Genomic DNA, 25,793 nt, shown 5'->3' on the forward strand with positions numbered 1-25,793 from the left:
TCATCTTCTCGACCTTTTTTGGATTTCTACTGATGCATTGAGAATTTTGATTGTCCTACAATTTACTTTGGTTAATGCAGACCTTAAACCTTGAAGTTCATGTTAAATGCCGTTTGTTTTTTTTGTTTGTTTTTTTTTGTTGTTTTTTTGGTGTTTTCCACAGATATTTGCTAAAGCCTTTATATAGTGACATTATCCTCCCTGATCAGGTTCTTGATGATAAGTATTATTGAGTTTTTTTTTTTTTTAATTTTGTGGGCACATAGTAGGTATATATATTTGTGGGGTATATGGGATATTTTGATGCAGGCATACAGTGTGTAATAATCACATCAGAGTAAATGATGTGTCTATCACCTCAAGCATTTATCCTTTGTGTGATAAATAATTCATTATACTCTTTTAGTTATTTTAAAATTTTCTGTTTAACAATACATTTCCATGCCTTTTCTCTGAGATTGGTACATCAGTAGGTTGGGCATGTGTTAGGAAGCATCACACTGATTATTATCAGGCAAGTTTAGAAAACATTGTCTCACAATTCTCATTACCTTCCTTTTTCTTGTAGACCTCAGTTTACAGCTCTGGAGTTTAGAACCATCTGGACCTCACTCCCAGAAACACTAGTTTAATTGGTCTGTGTTAGGGTCTATGTGGCAGAGATGATTCGAACGCTCAGTGTTGATAACTACTATCTTAGGCAAAAATCAGATGCTTTTGCAATCACAGCAATTGTTCTACTATGAGTATCCTTCGAAGTATCTAATACTAATTTTTCAGACTGTTAAGATTACCTTTAGAAATGAAATTTGTTGGGTGAATTTGAAGCTTTTTAAAAATGATTGTTTCATGCATTTTTGAAATAAATTGCTGTTTTTGTTTCCCCATGCCTAAATATGTGGAATTTCAAGCTATCTCTGCTTATCTGCTGTGCTTCCAGCTTTTTATAGGAAAATTGGTTATGTTTGCGTATTGTGCTGTTAGCTGGGAAATTATGTGATTAGATTCATTTTAGGATTTTTAGGATGAAAACATGTCTGAAATAGCTCTTATTTAGGTTGCAGCAGCAGGCATAACTTAACACATGCAAAGCCACAATGAGGTGATTTGAGGACTGATTTTTTTCCACTTGCTGCTGTTGGGATCAAGTCAAAATTTGTCAGTCATTGAATCGGCCCTATGGATGTATTTGCTCTGGCATTGCTAACCAAGTGAAGTCTACCAGTTTGAGCAAAAAGCTCACTACATTTATTCTTACTGGTTGACAGTTTTATTTGTGGTCCCTATTTAAAATGGAGAAATTGAGCCCAGCCCTTAAACTTTTGGCTTTGGCAAAACTGCTTTGGACAAGATACAGAAAGCTAAAGAAGGAGCAGCTGAGATTTTTTCCTTAATAAACGTTTCCTTTATAAAGTTGGCAAACTGTAGACTACTAAATGGACAAGTTTAAGCATGTTGTTCGATGCCAGCATGACCTAGAATTTCTTGACCGGTAAGCACACTAGCTCCTTGTCACAGACAGTGTTGGTACTTTTCAGCCACATATCCCAGAAAAACTCCTTACACTTTTGAAGTTTTATAAATATCAATTTGTGGCCTTGGCGCACGTTAGAGGAGCAATGTGTGGCTTTGTAAGTGCTTAACAGTTATTTGCAAACTGTTTTCTTCTTGGTGCAACTTAGAATAATCAATCAACAATTAGCAAATGTTAAATAATAATCTCAAGGTGAACAACTTGTATTTGGAACAATGAGAAGGTTGTCTCTAATTTTTACTACTTTTCATTTCTGTGTTTCTAGCGTATGAACACCAAGGCAAAAATGGTTTGAGGAAAAAAAGACAAAAAATATTAAGTCATGAATTGAAAGTTTTTTCAGAAAGGAAGTTGTAGCCAACGGAATGGCAGTAGAGAAGTCATAAATACTTCATTCAATTAAGCATAATTTTTATGACTTTTCAAAACATAAAGGGAGAGTTAGGGAAAGGAATTTATGAGTGAGACTTATAAACTGTCCTATTTTCTTTTGGAATTTGAAAGGTGTTGATTTTTGGTAAGATTTTATATATACAAGATTGACCTCATTTTACCAATACCTGCTGAGCAATGCTTTCCGTATTTCCAGACCAGTCCAAGAAGAAGATGGGATATAAGAGATACTTGACAATTTCAAAGTCCTAGGCCCGCTTCCTGAGCTGAGCAAGGTAAGTTGTGGACTTTTTAGATCTCCACTTTACACAGACACCTACTTACTGGGTTCTATCAGACTCTGTCTTATGAATAACTTTTGAAAAAAATATGTGGTGTCGATAAGATGCATTCAACGCTTTACTGATATTGATAATGTGTCTATTTACTCTGAGCCAGGCACTGTTCTGAGTGCTGGGGATTCAAACAAAATCAATGAAAGTCACTTTCATTCATTGTGAACAAAATCAATAAAACTCACTTTCTTGTGAAGATTATGTTTAATAGGGAAATACAGCGATAACACCTAATAGATATAATACATTCATCAAGTATAATAAGTAAAAATATAGTACATTAGAAGTTGCTGAATGTTATGGAACAGAAATTGTGCAGAAATGAGGGTGATTAAGAATGCAAAAATGGTGGTAGTTTTCAATGTTCAATAGAGTGCTCAAGAGTAGGGGTCTTTTAAACAGAAAAATACGGCAAAGACTAGAAGAAGGGGAATCAGAGAGCCATCTGGATATCTAAGGAAGCTGTGTTCTAGACAGAGGAAAAAGCCATATTTGAGGTGTGAAACTGCAAGTTCCAAGTTTCAGTGGCATGAAAGGAAATCAAGGGCTTAAAAAGCAGCTGATTTCATGTCTAGCTGGGTCTTAGAGGACAAGTGGAGAAGGATAGGCAGAAGCCAGATGATTGAACACTGTGTGTGCTCTGTTAAATTGTTTATACTTTATCCTATGGGGGCCAGTTTATCTTTCACACAGGATACATTCATAGACAGGATAGATACGTAGACTCTTATCTGCTGACCTTTGGATATAGGAGGCTCTCAATAAATGTCTAATGAATTAAAACATGTTTGATTTTTAAAAAGCTTCTAGTAGTCTAGTAGTGGCAAGAATTATAAGAAATAGTTCTTTTTCACAAACAATTGTATGAGTAAATTTTATCTGTAATAGTTTCCTATTGCCACCATAACAAATTACCACATTCGTGACAACACAAATTTATCATCTTGCAGTTCTATAGACCACACAGCCAAGATTCAGTGGCTGTGGTCTGGGCTGACCACACCCAGACATCAGTGGTCTGGGCTGTTATCTGGGGAACAACTGGCTTCTAGGATCTTTCAGGTTGTTGACAGAGTCTAGTTCCCTGGTTTTAGTACCAAGGTCTCCATTTCCTTGCTGGTTGTCAGCTGGGGCTTGCTCTTATCTCCTAGAGGTCCTTCTCAGGCCCTTGCATGTGGGCCCCTGTATCTCAGAGCCAGCAACAACTTGAAGTCAAATCCTTCTTCGGATTAGATTTGTTCTGACTTTCTCTTTTCTTCCTCTTTTCCCATCACTCCATCTCTTAAAACCAATTCTCTGCCTTTCTTTTCTGATTTTAAAGGACCATGGAATTTCACTGAGCCTACCCAGATAATCCAGGATAAGCTCCCTGTTTAAGGTGATTAGTAACTGTGATGTTGTGAAATATATATTTGGTCTTTGTCCTATTTCCTGGCATACAGCTCTTAAAATCCTTAGAATCTCCAGAGTGGTAAGAGTGTCCTTTTTATGCTAATGAGATGCCTGTTCGTTGGGGGCATCTAGATTGCCTCATGATTGGGGCTGGTCACAAGAAAGACCACGCTATGACTATGCGGTTGGAACTTTAATCCCATCACCAACCTCCGGGTTGGAAGAGAAGATAAAGGATAAGTTGACCACTAATGGTCAGTGGTTTAATCAATCACACCTACATAATGAAACTTGCATTAAAACCCCCAAAGGACTGAGTTTTGATGGCTTGGGGATAGCTGAGCATTTGGAGGATTTGGGAGGGTGGTGCACCCATGGAGGGCATGGAAGCTCCGTGCCCCTTCCCAAATGCCTCACCTTATGCATCCCTTCCATCTGGATGTTCATCCGTATTCTTCGTCATATTCTATTTGGTATTATTGCAATTTTACATTATATAATATTGCAATAGCGTATTATAATATTACAATATAATTTGAAATATTCTTTATAATAAACCAATGTATGTGTGTTGCAGAGTGCTGTCATTTGCTGTAGTATATTAATAGAACCCAAGAAAGCAGTTGTGGGAACCTAGTTCGTCAGAAGCAAAGGTAAAACAACCTGAGGCTCGTGATTGGCATGAAAGGTAGTGGCAGTCTCAACCTGCGGGATCTCATGTTGCTTCCAGGTAGATAGTGTCAGAATTGATTTAGAGGACAGCCAGCTAGTGTCTGCTGCAGATACCTCTGTGGAATTGCCTGGCGTAGGTGGGAATGGCCCCCGCCCCTTGCCCCCTCACATTGGTGTCAGAAGTATTGAATGAGTGAATAATAATAGGAAAAGCACTTCAGATTTCTGTATTCTCACAGTAACCTTAATTGTATCTGCTATTAAGGTTAGTGTAGTGTAGTGCTTAGATTCATGTCTGAATAACTAGAGGATGGGTATCTTGTGGGAGACATCTTTAGAATTTTTACCTATCACAGTGTCATGTCTTGGGGTGACTCATGCTCAAATAATGATTTTTTTTTTTTTTTCCTCCAGTGGGATACAGTTGAAGGGAGCTAGGTGGTAGTACAGAACCTATTCTCTGGGGAAGAACTGACATAGGAGTTGTTACTAAGTTGCAGTTGATGGTAAAGGGATAGTGAGTTGAGGGGTTCAATTTTTGAGGAGTGTTGCAGTCTAATTTAGAAGGCAGAAAAATGTCATTTCCAGTTAAGTCCATAGTGAGTAAACCAGAAAGCAGGGGATACAGAGAGCCAAGTATACAGTGATGCTTATTCATAGAATTAATCTGTCTGTAGGCATAGGTCTCCTTTGCTGGGTAGGGTTCAGGACAGGGCCTTGGTCTTCAGGCGGTGAAAGGCAATGGGGTGATCATGGGGTTTTAGGCAGAGGACAAGTCAAAATTAACCTATAGGGTTAAAATAAAATGAAAAGACAAAGAAAGCAAATGTGTAACAAGGGCAATTTAGGCACGAGAGCCAGCTGTATGCACTGCTTGATGACAACAATTTTGGCACTGACTTGATGTAAGTCGTTTTTACAAAGAAGCTTAACAGTTTGTCAATAGTGCTGTATAAATACAAATGTCTAGTCTAAATCCTTCTGCCTTTAGAACATGTCCCATTTCTCCTCTTGTAAATGCAGTGACATAGCTGACAATATATAACAAGAGTTGGTAGCTTACTGTTTCAGAGGTGGAAGCGGGCAACATTCCTCAATCGGCTTTTCTTTTGTTCTATAGACTTAAATATATATATATTTATACATATCTATTTATATATTTATAAATATATATTTACATATTATATATTTATATATATTTATAAATATACATTTATATATTTATATTTATATATTATATCTTTTTACATATTTATATTTATAAATATATATTTATATATTTATATTTATAAATACATATTTATGTTTATAAATACATATTTATATATTTATATATATTTATAATATTTATAAATACATATTATATATTTATATATATTTATAATATTTATAAATACATATTCATATATTTATATATATTTATATATATATTTATATATATTTATATATATTTATATATATTATATTATATTTATATTTATAAATATATATATTTATATTTATATGTATATTTATATATTTTTTGCCAGGTGGTTTACTTTTAGCACATGTTACAAAAAACTTTAGAGAAGAGAGAAAAAATGTGAATGCAAGTAGACAGTTACAAAGATTGAAAATAACTTTTTTCCCCCTTTCCTAGTTTTAAATACTTTAAAACATTTGTTTTTGGTCTGAGAAAAAGAGAATATCTCTTGGTAACCTAGAAGGGTTCTTGGATCTGAAAGGAGAACCTTAATTAATCCTTTGGGGAAAACATCATTGAGACCGACTGTTTTTAGGGCTCTTCCCCAGGCTACATTTGCTGGACTCTGCTTGCTGTTTTGTGACCAAAGACCTTCATGCCAGATAGCCATTTGCTATTAGATGTGAGTGTATGTGTGTCTGGTCGGGGAGAAGTTGGGGGAAAATGTGGTAATTATTGAGTAGCATTATTCTGTTTTTAGTCAACTTGCACCTCTATAATAAGCAAGTTTCTGCTTCACATTTTTCCTCCATCTAGCTGACCTGGCTACAGCTGAACCTACCAGATGATTGACCATGGCATTATGGCATTAGCCGACACCTTACTGCCTCCAGTTTCCTGCTTTGGGTTGCCTCTCCCGGGGTTTGTCATATTTCAAGTCTGGTTCTTTGCCAGCCGGTTCACTATCCCAAAGATTGCTTTAGTTATTACATGAGCGAGCCATATGTGAGTTAAGTGATGATTAGTTCGTTAATTGGTACGAACTACTCTTTTAGATCATCATGCAGATATAAAATGCTGTGCATTTTGCTGCAGATTATTGATGCTTTTGCTGAGACAAACATAAGTTCATGTAGCAACGGCTATGATTAGTGTAGCAGGTGTTTGAAATAGAACAAAAACAATAGGAAAAAGGCAATGATTAAATTCAAAAGAACATTTGGGACCAGAGATTTTTATTTTATTTTAATCGTCTCATTAAGGTTTCTAGCATTTCCCAGGATCCAGGTCCTCCCTGGCAGTCAAATGAGGCTGCTTTATTGAGTAGCCTCTGGGTTACTAATCCGATGAGTTGGCAGTAGGTACTAAGTAAGCTACAGTTAGAGATTCATGCTCCCATAATTGACATAGATTATACCCTTATTCTCAAATTGAGCTGCAGATGAATTCTGTTTGTAAAAGGCTATGTACTGATGGCTCAGTACCATCTTCTCCCATTCTGGAGAAATTACTAGATATATCTTATTAAGAGAGGACCTGTGACATAACTTGCATATTCAGAGGACAACGTGGGATATAAATGTGAAAGGGTAAGAAAGAGGAGTGCAGCCAGCTCATGATAGTTTGCCTTTTGGAAGTTTTCTGATAGGGTCACCGTATTCTGATTTGGAGACTGTGTAGGTTGTTCAGTTTTCTAGGCTAAGCTGAATTTATAGAAGTCTGAGGCATAGACTAGAATGCCATTTTTAGTTTTTAAAAGAGAAAACACAGGGGAAAAGCTCCTTGCCATGGGTCTTGGCAATGATTTTTTTATGTGTGACACCAAAAGTACAAGTAATAAAAGCAAACATAAACAAGTGGGACTACTTCAAATTGCACAGCCAAAAAATAAAATCAATAAAATAAAAAGGCAGCCTACAGAATAGGATAACAGTATTTGCAAACCACATATTTGGTAAGGATTTCATATCCAAAATATGTACAGAACTCACATAACTCAATAGCAATAATAATAGTAATAATAATAATGTGGTAATTATTGAGTACCATTGCTATGCTGGTCCTTTACCCACTTTTTGTAAAGGACCAGCATAGACATTTCTTCAAAGAAGACATACACATGGTCCAAGGTACCTGAAAAAGTGCCCAACATCACTAATCATCAGAAAAATCCAAATCAAAGTCCCAGTACAATATAACCTTATATCTGCTAGGATGGCTGTTGTTGAAAAGACAAGGGATTATAAGTATTGGCAAGGGTGTGGAGAGAAGGAGACACTTTCACACTGTGAGTGGGAATACAAATTGGTACAGCCATTATGGAAAACAAGATGGAAGTTCCTAAAAAGTAATTTAAATTAAAACTACTGTACAATTCAGCAAGCCCAATTCTGGTTATATATTCAAAGTAAATGAAATCAGTATCTCAGTGGACACTCCCGTGTTCATTGGAGCATTACTGACAACAGTCAAGATACAAAAGTAACCCGTATCCATAAATGGATGAATGAATAAAGAAAATATAGTATGTATATTGACATACATATATGTATATAAAATGATATATTATCCAGCCATAAAAGAAAGGGAATCTTACCATTGCAACCACATAGATGAACCATTGGAAGACAGTGTCATTGTGGAAGATAGCAGGGTGATTCCGCAAGGATCTGGAACCAGAAATACCATTTGACCCAGCAATCCCATTACTGGTTATATGCCCAAAGGATTAGAAATCATTCTACTATAAAGTCACATGCACACGTATGTTTATTGCAGCACCATTGTGAATAATATTCACTATTCACAATAGCAAAGACTTGGAACCAACCCAAAAGCCCATCAAGGACAGACTGGATGAAGAAAATGTGGAACATATACACCATGGAATACTATGCAGTCATAGTTGTTTTTTTGTTTGTTTGTTTTTTGTTTTTTTTTTAAGACAGAGTCCTGCTCTGTTGCCCAGGTTGGAGTGCAGTGACATCATCTCAGCTCACTGCACCTTCCACTTCCCAGGTTCAAATGATTCTCCTGCCTCAGCCTCCTGAGTAGCTGGGACTACAGGTGTGTGCCACCATGCCTGGCTAAATTTTGTATTTTTAGGAGAGATGGGGTTTCACCATGTTGCCCAAGTTAGTCTCAAACTCCTGACCTTGTGATCCACCCACCTCGGCCTCCCAAAGTGCTGGGATTACAGGTGTGGGCCACCACACTTGGCCACTGAATGGGTAATTCTATCTAATTTTTGAATTTGAGATTTTATTCCGTGTGACCACTTAGTTCAATATGGGCTTTCTCAATGATAAAAATTATGTTTTTCTCTTTATGGGCTAACTCCTTTACTTATTGTTCAATTAATTTAGAACTTGGGCAGCTAAGAACAATGTCAGTTACTGGCCTTTCCTGAAGTCCCAATTAATTGTTAAGCATTAAAAATACCTAAACCTAATGATTTTGTGTGGAGTACAAGAACATAAACTAATTAATCACTTTCAATTTATATAGAATCATATTTCAATGTAATGATTTATTTTCTGGTTTAACATTGCTGTTGAATAATTTTGGCATGAAAGTACATAGAGGCAGTCATAGTAAATTAATTAAAACTTTTTTTTTACTTTATGCATTTAATAATCTCCTGAGATATAAGGTCAAAATTATGTTAAATTATCTCAATACACAGTGGCTTACAACAACAATCAGCTTTACCAGCTGCTATAATTCTGAGGAGTTGACTGCATTTATTTAACTGAGTGGTTCACCTGCATCACATGATGGATTGGCAACATCCAGAGGGGTGTTGGATGGGCCAGAATGTCCAAGATGGCTGCCTCATGTTGATGGCAGTTGTTGTGGTTGATAGCTCAGCTGGGGTTGCTGACAAGTATGTTCCTGTTCTCCATGTGGCTTGAGCCTCTTACAGCAGGTGAGAAATTAAGCTGACATTTCTCTTAAGGCCTCAGCTGGGAAGTCCCAGAATATCACTTCTGGTGCATTTCATTGGTTAAAGCTAGTCCCAAAGATAGATTCAAGGGGACGGGACATCAGCTTCACCTCTTGATGTGAAGAGTAGCACGTGCATACGAGGTGGGAGAATTTGTTGGTGTCATTCTTGGAGATTAACTTATCTGAGCAGGAAAAATTTTAATGCCTTACTTAGATTATTTCAAGGAAATTAATTCTCATAGTGTGAGAGATGCTTCCCTTTAGATACTTTAGATAATTCAAGCTACATCCTGAGGTGGAAAACCTCATATCCCCAACCAACAGACAGTGAGATCCTGGCTTCTCTGTCTCCACTGCATACCAGCAGACACCGGATGGAGAAAAGCCTTTGAAAGTAGGTGACAGAAGCTGCAAAATTTATAAGACACTGAAGGGGAAGTGGGATCTCATCACTGTCTCAGACTGGGATTCCTGGAGAATGTGTGGTACATGAGAGCCAGTTATCTGGCTCAGGTTGTTTTTGCTAATCTGACTCCCATACTTGGATTCTGTACAAATTTCAATGAAGAACAGCTTACTCTACCACTGGAAACTACTGTGTATTCTTTTTGGGGGAATGATGGGTGAAGCAATATCAAGGTCATGTAGAGGAGAAGTATCTCCTTTCCTCTTTGTCCAGCTATCACCACCATCATCATCATCCACCACATTGTGAATTACAAGTGGTGAGGAGTGTGCCTACAGTTTGAATAATGGCATGATCAATTCCTTTTACTTTTTCCTCTCCAAGTCTATATACACTCCTTGTGTAGGGATAGAACAGAACCTAGATTACTTGAGTATAGAAGGTTTTATACCTATAGAACTTAGAACTTTTTGTAGAGAAAATGGTGTATTCAGGGGAGAGACAGCATTCGTCTAAGGTGAAAAGAGAGTTTATGGCAAGTATTTCAACATGCAGGAGGGTTTTATTTCAGATGAAACAGGCAAGGAAGTATCATTGCAAGAGAATGCATCTGTAATATTTGGAAAGGCAAAGATAGGATATGTCAGATGTGAGGGAGTGGGTTTGGGTAAAAAGTATATGTAGCTGGGTCAGGCGTGATGCCTCATGCCTGTAATCCCAGCACTTTGGGAGGCCGAGATGGGTGGATTGCTTGGGGTCAGGAGTTCAAGACCAGCCTGGCCAACATGACAAAACGCTGTCTGTACTAAAAATACAAAAATTAGCCAGGCGTGGTGGTGCATGCCTGTAATTCCAGCTACTTGGAAGGTTGAGGCAGGAGAACTGCACGAACCTGGGAGACTGAGGTTGCAGTGAGCCGAGATCACACCACTGCACTCCAGCCTGGGTAACAGAGCAAGATGCTGTATTAAAAAAAAAAAAAAAATTAGCTGAAGAAGTTTGTCTTCTATTACATGATAAAGTCCTCAGCAGTAAGAATTATATTTGGGATGACCATGGCATGCTACAAAATAATTTTAGTGTTAAATATTTGTTCAACATTGGCAAGTAAGTGATGACAAGCTATTATATAATAGCTTGACAGAAAACAGTATGAAAGAAGGATGTTTTAATATGGTATTTTTCTATGTTTGAAGATTGGGGCAAATGATTTAAAATTCTGCTTTTGAGAGCTCTTAATTTAGAAAAATAGGTTACTGTGCTATAGGAGTTTATTTTTATTCACTTTGGAATTTATATTTTAATTCAACTTTGGGATTCACATTTACTTAAAATAATTTCTTGACATTCATTTGAAACATGAAATGTAATGAATAATTAAAATAATTAAAAATTCAAGAGAGGATTTGATAAGTAAGCTTATATTCCAACTCTAAAATATTCTGGTATTCCCCAGCTAATACTGGAAACCATCTGTGATGGTTAATACTGAGTGTCAGTTTGATTGGATTGAAGGATACAAAGTATTGATCCTGGGTGTGTCTGTGAGGGTGTTGCCAAAAGAGATTAACATTTGACTCAGTGGACTGTGGAAGCAGATCCACCCTTAATCGGGTGGGTTTCTGGTCGTTAATACTTAATAAACTCTCTAATCTATCTATCTATCTATCTATCTATCTATCTATCTATCTATCTATCTATCTATCTATCTTTCCTATTAGTTCTGTCCCTCTAAGGAAACCTTGACTAATACAGCATCATTTTGATTTCTTTAGAAAGTAGCTAAGTTTTTTCCCCCATGTTTTATATTTCCTTCTTTCTATGTATGTTTGTGAAACAATGTCACTTTTATTTATTTTTATGCTAATATTTGTAATCAGTTATTATACTGTGTTCTAGATATAAAAATATGAGGCATTTAAGCCGAATCTACTCTGACCCGGAACTTCCTTCTTGAATAAATTCCTCATTTGAACTTAGTTGAACTTCCTCTTTTCATCAGTAAATGACAGAATGTTTGACTTCGTGATCTGTGAGCAATACATACAGCTAACTGAAGAAAAGGATGAAACAAACTTTATTAAGCCTGCTTTTTTAGAATCAGAAAATTATAAAAGTCACTGTTTTGGTCAGTGTCTTGACATTTTGTCAGCTTTAGCATGTTATTATTTTAGCAGGAGTAATTGCTTTGATCACCTAATCAACGTCACTAGCTTCATATTAAAGGAAGTGTAAATCGTCATCTTGCAAAGGTTTAAGACCTTCTCTGTAAAGAATGTGAGAAGTCAGGTTTCTTTTTAAAAGTATATGCAGTGCCTACTTTTCTGTTTTTTGTCTGCTGGGATTACTGTGATTCTGGTACTTCATAGTGCCAGGTTTTTGAGTTCTACATGGGTATGTGAAGTCTTACTACCTAGAAAACTATGAGCTGCTAGATCATCATCTTAACAAGCCAAAAACTGGTTTCTATGAAACCAATTTCCTCACTTGATCGTTTCAATTAGAAAAATGGAAAATCCTATGAGTCATTAGATCATTCTTTGAAAATAAATATTTTTAGGAGGTTCTATCTTCATTTTTACATTTAGAAAGATAATTGAATGTAATTTTTCATTGCATATTTTAACCTGTAAAATTTTTAATTATTATTATATTTTACTCAGATGGGAACATAATAATACTACAGATAGCATCCAAGTTTGCTAAATACAAGCATCTCGAAAAGCCAGCATCTTTAATGGGACATGAAGAGTGTGTCAAGTTAAAGAAAACAAAACTTTATTATTGTTTACTTTTTTTTTTTTGTATTTTACAGCATGCAACCTCAAAGAGAAAAGTTTAAGGAAATCACCTCAGGACAAAAAATTACAATGTAAAGAGAATTATTTATCTCCAAATTCCAGATTACCCCCCTGCCCAACCCCTGCCAGCAGCACCACCCACATGGTTTCTCATTTAGTTTCGAGTTAGTTTAACAAAATAGACTCTGCAATCTGGATAAAGTAGTAAGTCACTTCAGGTATGGTACTGATAGGATGCTCCTATGGACACTGCAGATTTTAAGTACTATCTTTTTATAATATAGGAGGCATATGCAAGCCTGTCATATGTGGAGATGCCGTGCATCCATCATATATACTACATGCTGTTTTAGAAGACACATTATCCATTTAGGTGTCTTATAACAACCTACATGGAAAGTTACTTTCCAGTGTGTTCAAGGTTCCTTATCTGATTCTGCAGAGGTTGAGATCTGAGCAGGTCACTATTTCTGGAGGCTTGTTACTTGATGAGAAATACTAATAAATATCTCCCATCAGACATCTCATCTTTTTGCACATTCCTATAATACTCTTACGCTTTCTACAAACATATAAATACCATCCATTTATATATTCTTATTTAACCCCTGGTTAAGATATTGGCATCAGTTTGTTTTAACAACAATAACATAATTATCCCTAACAATCAGCATTATAAAAGCTGTCATAATCACTTACATAACTACAACTATTATCTAGATAATAGTTAATAAGTTAGATTAATAAGAATTCAGTGTTACTCAGCACATTGCTATAATGTTTTCATGTGCTTTTATCTTATAAGCTAAATCTTATGAGCTGTTACTTCTGGAATAGAACAATATTTCATTAATATATTTAAAATTTTAAATTAATAAACATTTTCTTCCAAGAGATTCTGGTTCTATGGAGAAAAAATAATGTGATCAACAATTTCTATTGCTGGAAACAAACTAACAAATCATTTAGCTCGAAAGCCCCTCTCTTACAAATACAGGAACTGAGCTGACTGACCCCTCGTTTAATGACCGTGCTATTAACAGGTAATGCAGTTTCGAAGGACAGCACAGGCTGAATACAGAAATCTCTTTCCAACAGGTGGTGAGTCTTTACAACAATTGAATACTAATTATTTTTACTCACTAAAATTTGGCTAAGACTGAAATGGTAAACCATGTGAGTCTCTCAGGAGAGTTTTTAATAAAATAAGTAGGGCCTTTATCATTGCTGAATGGTCTTTGTACAGAATGGACCCACAGGCCTCACCTGTTGTAGATGGGATTGCTTTGAGAGAAGTGGATTTGCTGAAAAGCAGATGGAAGAACACAGGATTTAGAATTGGCATATTTGACTATAGCTTCTGTATCTACTTGTCTTTGTGCTACAGAAATGATTAGAGAGAAGAAGTGGGAAAAATTCATAAACTTCATTATGATTATTTTTCATTTTAAGGAGGACATGGGACCTTTATTAAAAAAAAAAAAGAAGTTTCCCATACGTGAAAGATTCTTATTTCTATAATGGGGAAATGGCGAGACTATGAAAGAAAAAACAAATATGTAATTGAACTTTAACATATAATGCCAAAATAAACTATAGGTCACCTTTGGCAGTATATAATGTTTAAAAATAATTTCAATGTTTAAAATGCCTTAAGAGAGGACTGTTAAGATCAGATTGAGAAGATAAAAGAATTGATGTTTTAGGGTGCCATTCTACTCTAGAGCGCTGTAATTTCTATGGTTATGATGGTTCTCCTTTGTTAAATAAGGACTTATAAAAATTATTTATTTTATGTTTGTATTTATTTATTTGCCTGTTGGTACTACTCATCTGCTTCCCCTTATTTCCCTCAACCTACTATGACAACTAATCAAATGTAATATTTTAAGACTATTTACCAAGGTTGCTTTAAATTTTTGTCTTCTTTGTAAAGTGCGAAAATTATTTATTTTAAAGTTAGCATTCATTTCATTATTCCTTCTTTAATAAAGTATTTATTGGCCAGGCACAGTGGCTCACACCTTGTAATCCCAGCACTTTGGGAGGCTGAGGCGGGTGGATCATAAGGTCAGGAGTTTGAGACCAACCTGGCCAACATGGTAAAACCCTGCCTATACTAAAAAAACAAAAATTAGCTGGGCGTAGTGGTGCGCCCTTGTAATCCCAGCTACTCAGGAGGCTGAGGCAGGAGAATCGCTTGAACCCGGGAGGCAGACGTTGCAGTGAGCTGAGATCGCACCACTGCACTCCAGCCTGGGTGACAGAGCAAGATTCTGTCTCCTCTGTCTCAAAAAATTAATAAATAAATAAATAAATAAAAATAGGTAAATAAATAAAGTATTTATTGAAGGATGGAATTCATGTACTTCCAAAGTTCTGAGAGGCAAAGCATGGTGATGGCTGATTCTTTGCCCGTTATATCTTGCTATGTTATCAGAGCAAGTCAAATATATAATTATAATATAGTTTAAGAAGTGCTGTAATAGAGGAACAGTACTACTATGGGAATTCTGAAGAAAGGAATGAAAATCAGACAGGGGGAAGGGAAAATGTTTTCTCTTTCTGAATAGCCAGGGATATTTATGACATTGCACTGATAAATGCAGAGATCTCATTCATGCCTCCCTGAGCTAATGTGTATGTTTCCCTTACTACTATGCAAACTTCTTTAAGAAGGGAGACATTGTCTACAGTATCTAGAATAGTCTTTTGGATACAGTAGACATATACATGAAATAAGGATACACATTAATTACTTTCTCAGTAAGCTTGATAAAATGGAAGATGCTCAATAACAGTTCAGTTTCTTGTCCCTTGAGAAGTGGTGCATGAATTGTAGCCTGGGTAAATTTCATGTCTTTGTATGCTTTTGTTTCTTTTTTATGTCTAAATAGTAAATCAGGAGGAATTTTTGGATATGCTGGTGATTAAGACTTGATTCTTTGGTTTTAATAATGTTAACATATTGAGGTTTAGTTGTGACTGACTATGAAATTCATTGTTTTTTACTTACATAAAATCAAATTACAGAAGCTTTGGCCAAAGAATAATTGTATAATATAGAGTGTCTGAACTTGCAAGCTGTTTTTTTATCTGATTCGTGAACATTTATTAACATGGCCTTATGTATTAGAATGTCCTCTACAAACATGTCAAATTATCAAAATTCAAAGCTTTTCATTTTCAAAAGCTGCCTAAAATGCCACCCTCTCAAGACAATCACCCTAGAAGTCATGGCCTCTTCTCCGAACCATTGTAATTCCTTGGTTCTTTCAATAAAGAGTTAAATGCTTTCCAGTTTCTTTCTGGTCTTGATTGTTCTCAGGGATCTCCTCAGAGTTATTTTTTATATTTTGTTTGAAAATTTGAAGAGTTATTTGTGGATGAATTCTCATAGAATATATTTAATTATGGAGGTTCTAATTATACTTCATACATGAGAAGTGATTCTGAAACAAAAAAGTCAAATGCCTTAAACTCTTTATGGGCTGCTTTATTCATCAAAGGAGATGTAGAATTAACCCATTAGAAGTACTCTGCTTTCTCTGAGGGGAACTTAATTGTACAGTAGATTGGTATATAAATTGAAATGTAATTATTTGCTGTTTTATTAACATATTTTAAAAGTAATTGAATATTTGCAGATGAGAGGGAAAGAAACAATAAATCAAGCTACAAAGCATTTATTGAACACATACTTGCTCTTTTAAAAAAATTACATTCTAGTTTATATAATGCGAATGCAGGAATGTTCCCTTTCTTTCCTAGTCTTCTTCATCCTTCAGTTTAAAAGAAAGACATCAAGTTGACATTTTGGGAAGACAGAGGCAGTAGCTTACATTTTGATTCTCCCTAAGTGTTTCTATTATGCAAATACAGAGGGAGAAAACCAACTGGAAAGTGTGGCAGTGTTCTGAGAATAGCACTCAAAGCTGGAAGGGCTTTCTCCGGATCTAATTTGCTGGTTGGTTCATGCAGACAACAGTAAGATACGGATCCTAAGAACTCTCATACTATAAAACAGATGCTCTCTTCCAGGTCAAAGCTTTGAAATAGGAGACACTTTTAGGACTAGAATTCAAACTGACCAGGATAGTGACAGCAAGCTCAAAGGAAAATGTTGGTCCGGGAGTCAGGAGTTGGCAAACTTTTTCAGTAAAGGTCCATAAAGTAAATTTGCAAGGTCTATTGGGGTCCACATGCGGTCTCCTATATTTATTTCCTCCCTCTCTCTCTTCTTTCCTTTTTTATTTTCAACTCTTGAAAAGCCTAAAAACTGTTCTTAGCTTGCGAGCAATATAAAACAGGCCCAAGGTTCGTATTTAGTACACAGGTTGTAGTTTGCCTCCCTTGAACTCCGTAGAACTGAAAAAGAGAAGCAGGGGAAGCAGGTCTCAGAAAGTAGGACTCCTTACAGTTTTTACCACTTTATGAAAACAACAACAGAGGGCGCTTTAGAGCCACAAAGTTGGAAATGCTAACAGGGCTCATCACTCTTTTCTAAAAGGACGTGAAAACTTGTTTTACTTAAAACAGAGCAATAGAAAAAGGTAAGTCAAATCTTATGCCAATTTAATATTGGGGAAAAAAGAAAAAGGAGTACCAGAAATCCTTACAGATTAAAAACATTCTCGAGAGACATACTCTCAAAGAAATAAACACTGTAACCTAATATTTGAAAACAAAATACGCCTGTAGTCCCAGCTACTCGGGAGGCTGAGGCAGGAGAATGGCGTAAACCCGGGAGGCGGAGCTTGCAGTGAGCCGAGATCGCGCCACTGCACTCCAGCCTGGGCGACAGAGCGAGACTCCCTCTCAAAAAAAAAAAAAAAAAAAAAAAAAAAAAAAAAAAAAAGAATATGATAAAAAGTGTGAGTGACCAACATACATTAGAATAATGAAAACACAGAAATGTACTAAAATATACTATTCTGAAGAAATGTTTGCAGTTTTTTTTGTGTACATGCACACATGTATAAAATAAGTTGATTGAATGAATGCTGATTTCCATTGTCAAACGTGAACCTAAAAAATTAACTCTCCCTCTTTAGTCTTTTGTATCGAAAAGAGGATCTCTGGGTTTTGTAAAGCATATGATGAAATACTGTCTTAATTCTCTATCTCTTCTCTTACCAGGTATTTTAAGAGAGAATTTCCTGATTTTTGAAACCATCTAATGATTGGAGTATGTACTAAACAGATGGTAGTTTATTTCGTGAGAAATTTTATTGAACAAGTACATGATAATAGAAATAATATTTACAAGTTCAGAAGTTAGAATAAACCCTGTTTTCAATACGCAAATTATATGAGTGAGATAGATATTTTCTTACATTCATTTCTTCATTGTTGTTTTGATCAAGTCTCAAAGGATGATTAAATCTGTTGAAATTTATCAAAGTTATCATTTATCTGAAAGATGACCTTTTCTAAACTACATAGTGCACTTAATCCATTATATGAATGCGCACCATTCTGGGAGGAGAGGATTGCCACTTTTCTAATATTACACTTCTTGTAATCAATGCTGTTCTCAGGAGGATTTTTGTTTCATGGACTAGATGTTCTTTGTAAATTCTCAACATGACCTAATATAAAAATCAATGCATCTTTAGGTAAGTTCATTTCTATTATTAGATCTGGCTGTAGCTTCACGCTAACGTGTTTCGAAATATAAGCAGCTCCCTACCATAGGGCATGGCTTTTTCCTGGTAATGTATTAAATTTCATTATGGTAAAAACCATTACAATAAAATCCACTACAGTCTCCCAGCTCCAGCAGATTGCCAGCAATGTGTGTGCTTTAATGTTCTCATTACAATATTTATCTTGATTAAGGCAAAAATACTTTTGTCCAGGCTGTATCTCTATTAGTGATCTCTCCCCACAACAACAGAACATGGAGTTCCTGGCTTAGCAAGGACTGAAGGAAGCACTTTACCATGACACTTGAGCGGGGACAGACAGATAAACGACTGGGAGCTCAGAGCAGAAGGAAGGACAGCCATGCACCCAGCACTGGTTACAAGATAGATTAGCATGAACAATGTATTTCACAGACTAAGAAAATGATGATTAATTCTACATTTGGCCTATTCTTGATGAAACGTGCCCAAATTGAACAAAAGGTGCCAAAAGAATCCCTGGGGGCGTTTAAGGTCTGCTTTATTTTATTCCCTTTTTGACCAGGGAGGTGATTAAGTACCTGCAACTTGGTTTTTTTAGCCATCATTAGAGCATTCCAGCACAAGGAAAGAATTTAGAGGCTCTTTGAAGTGGTTGTAGAAAGATTTGCATTGAACTACACTCCTCCTAGAATCCAGAGTATGTGGAATACTTCAGTGACTGAGGTTTCTATTCATCTTACTCTTCCCTCAGAGGACAACTTTTTGTAAATCTTACGTGTATTTGGATGTGGGTGGCGTTTTATTGGTCACCCACATTTTTCATTATGTATTAAAAATCTCATTCATAATCTGGCTTCCTAATGATGTGTTTGATTGAAATAGTCAAGCTATGCTTTTTCAAGTTTAGCATAGTGAAAAGAGAGGTAGTTCTGAAGCAACATTATTGTACATATGCAAAGGAGCTGTGAGTCAGCAAGTTAGCAGAAATTCTTGGGGCCTGATCACAATGGTGGTGTGAGAGGTGTTCTCCAGGTGAGTTGGAAAGGGGCGAAAGGGCAGTTAGAGGACACAATGGAGAAAATCAATCTTCAAAGCTTCATTGTAAAATTTCAATATTTAGTTTGAATTATTTCCAGAATAATAGACATGCTCAAAATAACGACATTAAAAATAGTCTTTGGACATGTGATTCTTGGATTGTCTGCCAGTTGGGATAATAAGAACTCTTGTGTCCTTTGATTAGCACTGATAATTTTATTCCATTGCTTAATCTAATTCTCATGTTGGTGTCCCATCATTAATATTTTGTGACATCATCTTGAATCTTAAAAGCAAAAGTATACAAAATGGTTCTTAAAATTCCATTGCTGTGTGCCATGAGCATTTTTTTTGTCATTTCATGTTCTGTGATGTTTAAGGGGAAAACATCATGAAAATCGTTACCCTAATATTATTATCCAACATGGCTGCTCACAGGTTAGGAGGAAAAGCTCCAGGATTGTTGCAGGGGGATGGCGACTCACCTAGTGAGGAAGTAGACTAAAAGTTGAGAGTTGTTCTTTTAATCTCTTAAATAGTTCTTTTGCATAAAGCTTCTTTTTCTGAGGAGTGGTGAAGATTGTAATGACTGTCCCTTCTTGTACTCTTCCCCAGTTTTGCATGACAATTGGCTAGCAAATTTGTCAATATGGTCCAATTAGTCTTGATCCTCATGAACAAATAAATGAGAAATAAAAAAGAATATTGAAATCAATTATAAATCCATAGTGCATGCAAAATTGAGAACTATGGCCCATTCAGTGAGAGACCTAGATGTTACAGGACTGAAGATAGCAGCTACCTAGTTGAGGGAACTTCTATTTAGTGGAAAGAAAGTAAGTGTAGCCTTTAGGTGCCCAGTGATATTAATTCTAATCTGCCGATTACCAGTGACATGACCTTCAAAAGACCCTCAAGTTTTCTGGATCTTCATTACATAAATGGCAAAAAAAAAAAAAAAAAAAAAAAAAGGATTTCTCAGATGACATTTCATTACAACACTCTGTGAATAGTTTTTATTCATTATATTCTTATAAGATTTGTGTATTTTGGTTTATAAGAAAAGATCTCATTTTTATTTTATGCAATTAACCTAAGGAAATACTTAAAGAAAGGAGGACACAGCCATAAACAGTTCTAGAAGGGTCATTTCTCTCCGTGTCTCTTCTGGATTCTTTATAGATGTATTTAAGAGAACAAAAAGAAAAGATCAAGAACAAAGAAAACAGTGTTATTTAGTTACACATCTTTCAGTGTCAAAGAATTATTTGACACCTTGAAGATACTTTTCACTAGGATTCTTGATTGGTCAGAGAATGCTAAATACAAGATTTTTCTGGGAAAATAATGACTTTTATGATAATCAATGTTCTTTGTTCGATTTCTGGACAAAAATCTTAGCCCTTCAATAACGGCCTTTTCTAATTCTGTTTTGTAATTGCAGTAAGGCATCTTGGAGGATTTATCTCTAGTGATACAGGCCAGTAGTATGTGGCCTTTTCTTGAACCCGTCAGAATTGTGACTTTTCTTTGAACTCTTGGCTGCTTGGTGCTACTGACCTTGTTGCTCATTTATAACTTGGGTGCCATTTATCACTCCCAGACTTACAGATATTGTTGTGGAAAGAGACGGAATGCAATCATTCATGCCACTGCCTCTTTCTAGTGGTGCCTTCCAGCTTCCTTCCTTACAGGATAACTGATAGGGAGAGATTAGTGACAAAGCTGTAATTCTATTGAGGGATTGTGATGTAACTGTATCATAAACCATGAAGTGAGACTCCAGAGATTTGAGATCACCAGAATGCTGAGATTAAGTTACAGCAGCCACAGTCAATCTCTGTCAATATGTGTTTTGTGATGGTTTGTAATCTGCCTGTAAAATACTAGCTACCTGTAGAAAATTCCTCTTTTTATAGTATTGACTTTATTATATAGTTTCTGGAATTTCAGAGCTTAAAAGAAATATCGATTTTTATTTTTACAAATACAGACATTTTAGAGACCATTAAGAAAGCTTGCTCTGAGTTGGTAATGTATGTTTTAATTCTGTGAAACTCTTTGTTGGTTTCTCATATACCACTTGAAATATTTAGCTTTTGATATTTTGAAATGAAATCTTTTATGTATGTAAAAAATTAAAAAAAGATTTATTGAGGTGAAATCTACATAATAAATGATTTGTAAGTAACAATTTAATAGCATTTCATGCATTCACAATGCAGTAGAACCATCACCCCTATCTAGCTCCTAAACATTTCCATCACCCCAAGTTAAAACCTTGTACCCATTCAGCAGTTTCTTCCCACTTGTCCCTTTTCCTCATCCCATGTGTGAAATTTTCAAAATAAAAATAAATGAATAAACTTGATATTTTCTTTACTTAACACTTAAAACGAGTTAAAGACACTATGTTTGATTAATCGTTTCAGTAAACTGATGCCTCTAGCCACATTTTCATAAGCCATTTGTGGGGTGGGGCTTGACCGAGTAGCACAAGTCTTCGGAGGTATTAATAGATCTGATGTATTACCTTTGCCAAAGAAACTGGAGACGCTAATATAAACAGATTTCCTTACTGGAGGATTTTCTGTAGAAACCTTTCATGTGTCAACGAACTCTCCTTCTCTCAAGTCTACAGCCATAGTGTACAGCTCTTCCTGATTAATTGCCTCTTTTTTTCTGGAGTATTCTGAGTCTACTGCTAAGACCCATTCAATGTAAAAAAAATATATAATAATCTTGGCCTAATTATGACATTGTTGGAAGATAGTACCAGGAAATAGGAGCTTTTTACTAAAGGGATTTAAAAAATATGAATCTGACTTTTAAAGCTAGTATTGACATTATATTCTTTGCTAGAAAGAGAAAAAACCCTGAGATACAGGGTTTCTGAAATTTCTTCTAGTAAATTAAAATAGTAGTTAATATTTTGTTTATTTTTATTTTGTTTTATTTTATACTATTTTATTCTATTTCGTTTTATTTTTGGAGGTAGGGTCTTGATTGGTTGTGGTTAACATTTAAAAAACTTTTATACATTATCTACATTTCTATCAGTAACCCTGAAAGCCAGGATTATTGTCCCAATTTTATGGATGGATAAACTGAAGCGCATGAGTAAATTAATGAACTACATCAAAGTATCTTCCTCTAGGGTTAAATGATTTGCCCAATATCCATCCCACAGTTTTAAATGGTGGAGTAATGATTTGAATTCAGATGCCTGTGCCTCCAAATCCTGCAGTCTTTCTTTGTACCCTGCAGCACTGCTGTGTAAGCATGAGTTTGGACTCTAGTTTTCTGGACCTTCGTTTTCATATTTATAAAAATGAAGAAACCGAATCATCTCTAAGTTCTCTTCCAGCTTTGAAATTATATTGCTTAAACCCTGTGCTATTTCCTAGTCTGTTTAAAGGCTTTAGAGGAAAATAAACATTCATATATCAAGAATACCAAGATCTCAATAAAAATGTTAAACTCCGTTCTTGAATAAATGAACAATTACAACAGCTGACCTTTATATAAACCTCCCAGAACTCAGAGTGAATTATAGAATCAAAGGAAGAATTCTGCTCCATTTTTATATAGTTAAGACCAACGTAAATACATGACTTGACTTAAACACTAGGAATTCTTAGGCATAGGTTGAACTTGCAAAGCAGGTGTGTGTGTGTTAGCCTCTGCCTGGCCGTCCTTTATCAGATAAAGAGTTAATCCTGGAGCCTAGGCTTGTGTTCAGGTGGGAGGGAAATGTTGATATAAATCTACCACCTTTAAAACAGCACAGTTGTTACTTTATTAGAGAAAAAGGTGAGAGTGAATAGATGTGGTCAAATGGATTTTATTATTTTTCCTCTCCGACCAGTAAAATACTCTTTTTTTCTGTTTGTAAAGACCAGGATTTTTCCTCTTGTTTAAAAAACATACATCTCAATTCCCAATTTTCCTTCTTTCTGATTGTGATAAACCCTGTTAAAATCACTGTGTTATATACATATTACCACCTAGGAAAAAGATTTTATAGCTTTATTTTCTGTGGTTTGTATTATTTATTTCTATGGAACTATGAAATACTTTTTGTAGGCTTTGGAAATTTTTAAATAAATCTCATACTAAATATGGTTCTCAAACTATATATCTCCCTTTTGTTCATCTTTTACCCTGATATTCTGCTATCTCCTCTCAGTCTTGTTCTATGTTTTGAACTGTGGTTGAGTGAACCCCTCAGGCTATAAAGTAAAAGTTTTGTTCTCACTTCATTTTTGTAAGAAAGACTCCTCTCCATTATTGAATGAAGAAGCTGAAAACGGATTCTGCATAGGGGAGAGTTATTTGGTAATTAAGTTTCCTGCAGGTTATCTGGATCACAAAAGGCAAGGGAATAAACTCACCAGATTATATTTTTTCAACATTTATGGCTACTAAAAAACAACAGACTTTTTCTGAAGACCCAAGTGGGCTTTAACTTCACATGTGACTTTTATAATTACCAAGAGAATCATCTTAAAAAAATGGAAACTTCGTAACTTTTCCCCAAATTCACTCTTAATCTTTTGATAGTTAGCATTTGCTTTCGAGGCAATTGTCTTTTCCTCAGTTGTTAACTGGAGTAAGCCAGCTAAATTTTTCACTGCCAGTTTCTGTCCATAAAATAAAAACAGTCCTCCAAAATCAGTTTCATGAACTTTATGAACTCTCACATCTTCTGCATAATTTGTAATTTCACTTAGCAATCAATTTCCACTGTCAGATTTTTAAGCTCCTGAGGAGAAACTGATAGACAGGTTCCATTAAGTGGTTGATATGATGAGCAGGAATGGAAGTTAGCATCAGGTGGAAAGGAAAGTTTCAGTGAAATCTAATTGGTTAAGACATAATATTTATGTTGAATTTATTCATACGATGTGGCTTCATGACAGTGGTGGGCCAGAAAATAAACATCTAGGTGTCGCAGACCACTTTAAACACCACAGCCTTCTGGAAAAATAACTTTATACAGTATAGTTTGTTCTTCGTATTTGAACATTTTACTCCTAATAAAATTGATTTTCTTCTTAGATATCTCACCACCATCCAGACTAGGCATTTGATTCCATTTGTAAGCCTACCCACATTTATCCCTTGTCCATCCACAAAGAGAGAGACATGAGAAGTGAGCATAGAATTGGCGACACCTGTAACTAGCTCTCCTAATACATCCCAGACAGCTTACTGACCATAGAATAGGTCAAATACTTCCTATAGATAATCTTAGATATTGACCCTCCTGTCTATGGACAAGCAGAACTGCTACTCAACAGCACCTGGAGGTCTATGAAATCCCCTTAGGAACATGTGGCTTGTTCTGACAGAGCAAAGAGATCTACGCAAGGACTCATAAAATCTGACTGATTTATCCTAGGCAAACACTAGGATATTGCCCCCTCTGGTCCATTCTATGTGGTGGGGGCACATAACAGGCTATTCTTGCTTTTCATCAGCGGATGTTCATGGAAATTGTCATGACTTATTTCATTGTCAAAAAGATTGATTTTTCCCTTAGGAACAATTGTAATAGGTGGTAGATGTTGTATTTCTGACCAAGGATAGGGAAACGCATACAACTATAAAAGTCTGTAATAATTTAAACTAGCAAAATTGTGCTCAAATCCATAGACTGGGGAAGAATGCATTAAAAATACCAGTTATATAAATACAACTTTTGTTATAAATTTGATAAAGAAGTATAGCTAGTTGTGACAAACACTTAACTAAATGACTGTTTTATTTGCTTTCTTAGAAATTAGAATGTTTTTGAAATAATTTGTTTTTTTTTTCCATCTAGCTTTATAAGCTATCCAGGCAAACTGAATCAATGTCTTATTTTTTCTTTCTAGATATTTTTCTGAAGCAAGCAGATATGTTTTGCAAAAACAATTTACAGGTTGTATTTTATTTTATTTTATTTTATTATTTTTATGTTTGCCAGGCCTGTGTATCATTATGTATTGAGTGAGACTTCCAAGAGTGTCAACACTGAACAGAGTTAGTGGTGAAATTTACCCAAAGCAGTTAGCTGATGGACCCTGAGGGCCTCATGTAAAAATACCCAAGGAAAACCTCTTGAAGCAAACTTTTGTGTTTCTTCGTGACGGACGTGTTCTTTGAGTATGGCATGTTCAGGTTTCCAGAGCCCTGTCTGAAGATGAGGAGATTTAAAGAGGCTACCAGGTTAATCCCTCCCTGTAGGCCTTGGCATTTTTTTTTCCCAGCCTTCCTTGCAGGTGAGCATGTTGGCGCCATCTCAATGCTTACTTCCTTCCCACCTCAGGGTGGATTACAGACCATTCTCTGTGACAGACGCTCATGAGTCACAGACATTCTTCTCTTCTGGCCCTTCACTGCCATACCTCTTTCTAACGCATACACATGTTTCTTGTCTAGACCAAGAATCTGGCTTATTCAGGCAAATAGGTGCA

The 25,793-nt window shown here is 35.7% G+C and overlaps 2 long non-coding RNA genes across 2 annotated transcripts in view; one reads left to right on the top strand and one right to left on the bottom strand.

The window, feature by feature from the left end:
• The window catches only part of LOC139362976 (uncharacterized), a 144,645-nt gene that overhangs the window by 37,573 nt on the left and 81,279 nt on the right, over positions 1 to 25,793 (top strand). Inside the window, exon 2 of the long non-coding RNA XR_011622711.1 lies at positions 2,124 to 2,202. This is a non-coding gene — a long non-coding RNA (uncharacterized lncRNA). The remainder of the gene's footprint in view (positions 1 to 2,123; positions 2,203 to 25,793) is intronic.
• Positions 16,919 to 21,011, bottom strand: LOC139362974 (uncharacterized). The gene is made up of 3 exons (XR_011622682.1): positions 20,942 to 21,011; positions 19,818 to 20,002; positions 16,919 to 17,032 (listed from the first exon to the last, which is right to left on the bottom strand). It is a non-coding gene; the product is annotated as an uncharacterized lncRNA (long non-coding RNA).

The sequence above is a fragment of the Macaca nemestrina genome, chromosome 4 (genome assembly GCF_043159975.1).
Source record: "Macaca nemestrina isolate mMacNem1 chromosome 4, mMacNem.hap1, whole genome shotgun sequence".
NCBI classification, from domain to species: Eukaryota; Metazoa; Chordata; class Mammalia; order Primates; family Cercopithecidae; genus Macaca; species Macaca nemestrina.